The sequence below is a fragment of the Petaurus breviceps genome, unplaced genomic scaffold (genome assembly GCF_028583685.1).
Source record: "Petaurus breviceps papuanus isolate PSGF00001 unplaced genomic scaffold, PetGlider_PUasm1.0 419, whole genome shotgun sequence".
NCBI lineage: Eukaryota > Metazoa > Chordata > Mammalia > Diprotodontia > Petauridae > Petaurus > Petaurus breviceps.
Window position 1 is genome coordinate 740842 of NW_027186324.1, and position 4483 is coordinate 745324.

The 4483-nt window shown below is 37.4% G+C and overlaps 1 pseudogene; it reads right to left on the reverse strand.

Annotated features, from left to right (window-relative positions):
- Positions 1 to 3294: 3294 nt before the first annotated feature.
- On the reverse strand, positions 3295 to 4241 carry LOC138171152 (heterogeneous nuclear ribonucleoprotein A1-like; annotated as a pseudogene).
- Between the last annotated feature and the right edge of the window lie 242 nt (positions 4242 to 4483).

Consider the following 4483-nt stretch of genomic DNA (forward strand, 5'->3'; position numbering starts at 1 on the left):
TCTCTCTCTCTCTCTCTTTACCTCAAAGTCCATTGTACATTCTCACTGATTGCTACCATTTCTTACATTCCTATTTGATCCCTCATGCACAACAGGACAAAGGAATATTCCAATAATTCAGGTTTGGTGAAGTAGTCATTTTATGATTCACTGATCACAGGTTGACTTTTTTCTGTCTTAGATTTTTTAATTACTTGAGGTATAACATGCTAATGATGAATAAATTCTGCTATTTTTTCTATTTGAAATGCAGATTTAAACATTTTTTGCTTTATTTCAAGTAGTGGAGAACATTCTAGCAGAGGAATATAAATCCTGATGGAGTTTTTGAAGGAATAATTGTGTTTATAAACAAATCTTTTAATTGTGAAAAAAATAAGAAAAATACTTCATCTAACATATTTACTACCTAAATAAGAAAACTTATTACTTCAACTAATATGAATTTCAAAGAAATACTTTATAATTCAGAATAATGCTTCTTTACCAATCAATTGTTTGGTTTTCTTTTTTAGAATGTGATCTATTCAATCATTTTTCATTTACGTTCAAATTTTTGTGACTCCATTTGTATAGTGTTTTTGGTAAAGATGCTGGAGTGGTTTGTTATTTCCTTCTTCAGCTCTTTTTACAGATAAGGAAATGGAGGCAAACAGATGTAAGCGACTTGCCCAGGGTCACACATTTATTAGCATCTGTGCTACCTAGCTGCCTAGTGCATAGAACACTAGACCTAAAGTCTTGCAGCCCTGAGTTCAAATCCACATTTAGATATTTATTAGCTGTGAGATGTGGGCAAGTCATGTAACCTACATTTGACTCAATTTCCTCAATTTCAAATTGGAAGCCATAGTAGTGCCTGTCTCATAGGGTTGGTAAGAATATCCGATTTGATAATATTTGTAAAATGCACTTAACACAGTGCCTGATACATGGTAAGTACTTAATAGATACTTGTTCTTTTTCCTTCCCATGTGTATAACTTAATGGATGTTGTATGATTTATACCTAGACCTTATGTATGTATACCCAATGGAATGTGCAGGGCTTGCAAATAATTTGAGTGAGAATGTAGCATATAGCATAGAATTTCCTTTTTTTCTTATTTTTTATGGAATTAGGGAAGACAGTATTATGGATATAATGGGTCAGGGTTGTGGATTGTATGAGAGCAAGAACTCAATTTTTCTGGTGTCTAAGACACACAGGCACACTAATTAGAATACAGAGAGAATAGGAAGGAGAATATAAAAAGTCTGTGGGAGAGAAAAAATGGATGTTTTAACATATAAGATTACTAGAAGGAAAGTTTTATTTTGTTGTAGAACTTTATACAAAGATTCCTTCTTGGGATAAAATAAGGTGATGGTACATCCTGCATTGGTAAAGATGTTCATTTTAAGTTGGGATACCAGGGTACTGAAGTCTCCATTCACAGTATGGTATTTTTGAAAGACAGTCTTGTCCACAGAATCATGTTCATCAAAAGTTATCAGAAATCCAGCATGCACTGGCAGGAATATGTGCATGTAACAACTTGAGTAATTTTCTTTTTGAAAAGGGGAAGGTAGGCCAAATAAGTTTGGGAACCTCTGCTGTAATGATTTTTGTATCTTCAGTTACCAACTTTTATTGGAACAGTTAATTGGAACACCTGATGGTCTTTTTTCAGTCCTCATATATTTTGACATCTACTGGTCAATTTCTTCTCTTAGTTACCTCCTCCTTTCTGTTCCCCCCTTTCCTTCCCCTTCTACCAGTATGAGTAATCTCCTCTACTGGATGAGTGCATTCCCTGGAGGTAATGAAGGAAATGTTTGTGTCAGTATTTTTAAAGTAAATATCCCTTTGTTAAAAGCTATTCAGTGTTAAGTGATTAAATAAAATTGAAGTTCTAGTTCCTAGCCTTTAGATTGGGATGAGGGGTTATAGCTAGCATGCATTTAGCTATCTGGCCTGTCCTTGAGAGAGTGGGGTAAGAGCCAAATATTAAACATACAAAAGAGTTTAAGATTATTCTGTTTGGCTCCAGGAAAGCAACGTGTAGAAATCGGAAAGAAGTCAATTTTTCTTAGGTGCTAGAAAATACTTTCACATCATCATAACTCTTCAAAAGTAGAAAAGGCTACCTCAGGAAATAGGAAGCTGCCCATGACTGGTGGTCTTCAAGTGGCCTGACTTGTCAAGTATGTTGTAAATGGTTTTAGGTTTTGCTTAACTAGAATGACCTAGGAAATTTCTTCCAACTCAGTCTCAGTGGTTTGGTGAGAGGGTTGCCATGGTCCAATAGCCCCAGGATTGTGGCTAACAATCCTGCCATTGTGGGAATTTTTCCAGCTTGTTTATAGTTTTAATTATTTTGGATGCATCTCACGCAATACTTACAACCTGTGAACACACTTGCCTATGTAAGTTTCTGCAGACGAGAGAAAGGGAGTCATCCTGATGTCATAATGATGTGGATGAATATCACACATAGTTGAACTCTCTCCCTAGTATAAAGATTTCATTTTCTTTTTTTTGTGTGTGGGGGGGGGCGAGGTGAGGTAATTGGTGTTAAGTGACTTGCTTAAGGTCACAAACTTAATAAGTGTTAAGTGTCTGAGATGAGATTTTAAGTGTTAAGTGTCTGAGATGAGATTTGAACTCAGGTCCTCCTGACTCCAGGGCTACTGCTCTCTTCACTGAACTACTTGCTTGCCCCCCCCCTTTTATTTCATTTTCTAATGACAAAAACCCATGCTTATCTAGATTAAAAAAATTAAAGGAAACTGAAGACTTCAGAAAGTTCACAGTTTCAGAGAATTGTGGTGTGAAACACATGCAAGACTTCTTTCTTGATTAGATACATGACTATATGGCAACTGAGACAGGGTCCCATGTTAATGTCTCACACCAGCAACAAAAACCTGACAGTGAGAAAATTATTCCAACAGTTACTCATTTTGAAACTTCTCTTTCTTTTTTCTTTTTAAAGAGACATTTATTCAGCATCATGATCAGATTTAGCAATCAACAGCATGGGTGCAAAGAAAAAATCTACATTAAAATTCTTTGTTGGAATGCTTTACACTTTCCACAGAACAGAAACTAAAATAACTTGTTATACAATTAGTCACAAATACCGTGCTGGTGGTGCTTTTTTCCCCATACATAAAAAGTATTGTTTAAAACATGTCTTCCTGTAACAGGCAGGCCCTGTCACCTTTGTGCTTGACTGAATTCACAAGCCTGTTGTAACCTGTAGCTTCCCTGTCATTTCTCTCACTCTCGTCTCCTGCTAATCTTTGTTGCCTAATAGTAAAGTCTTCTGCCACTGCTACTACTGCAACCACTACAGCCATTTTGTTCATGTGGTTTGTCAAGATATTGTCCCCCACCACAAGGGCCTGAGCTCCTGCCTCCAAAGTTTCCTTCCCTCATGGGACCAAAGTTTGGAGACTGATTGTTTTAATTGCCAAAATCTTTGTAGCTTCTCCTGCCTCCAAAGTTGCTTCCATCATTTCCAAATATATTGTAATCATCTCCACTTATACCATATTCTCCACTACTGGTGCCGAAACCACCATGACCACTGATGTTCCCACCATGGCCAAACTTATCATTTTCAACAAAGCTACCTCCATGGCCACTACCAATGTTTCCAGAAGCACTTTGACCTCTTTGACGAGATGAAGCACTGGCCAGTTCTTGCTTAGAAAAAGCTTTCCTTACTTCACAGTTGTGGCCATTCCCAGTATGGTATTTTTGAAAGACAGTCTTGTCCACAGAATCACGTTCATCCAAAGTAACAAAGGCAAAGTGCTTCTTTTTGGCACTGTCTCTGTCAGTCATAATTTTAATCACTTCAATTTTTCCATATTTTTCCAAATTGTCTCTTAAGGGATGTTCCTCAGTGTCTTCCTTAATGAAACCCAGAAAGATCTTATTCACAGTTAAGTGGGCACCTGGTCTTCGATAATCCTCCCTGCAAACAGCTTTATTTGAGCCAACAACTCTGCCATCAACTTTGTGAGCTCCTGCATTCAGGGCTGCATTTATCTCTTCCGCTGTGGCATAGGTAACAAACCAAAGCCCCAGGAGCATTTAGTATTTGGATCCTTCATTATCACATAGTCTGTAAGTGTGCCCTGTTGCCCACAATGGCTCCTTAGACTCTCCTTCATTGTCTCAAAGCTCAGGTCTCTAATAAAAGGCTTCCAAAGCTGCTCAGGCTCCTTGGGGGACTAAGACTTTGCCATGGTGAGTGTGGTAGCAGATGCTTCAGCAATCCTTTTCCATTGGTATTGAGGACAGAAAGTAAAACTTTCCTTTTTTTGTTTAAATGAGCCATTCATGCTGAGGAGCACTGTGATAATCCCCCAAAAGAATCACAAATTAAATTGACAATGGGTTCCTGACCTTTGGGATTATTCTTTGTTGAGTAAAGACAGGGTGAATGAATAAGACCATGTAATATCATCATGATATAAAAATAGGAGAC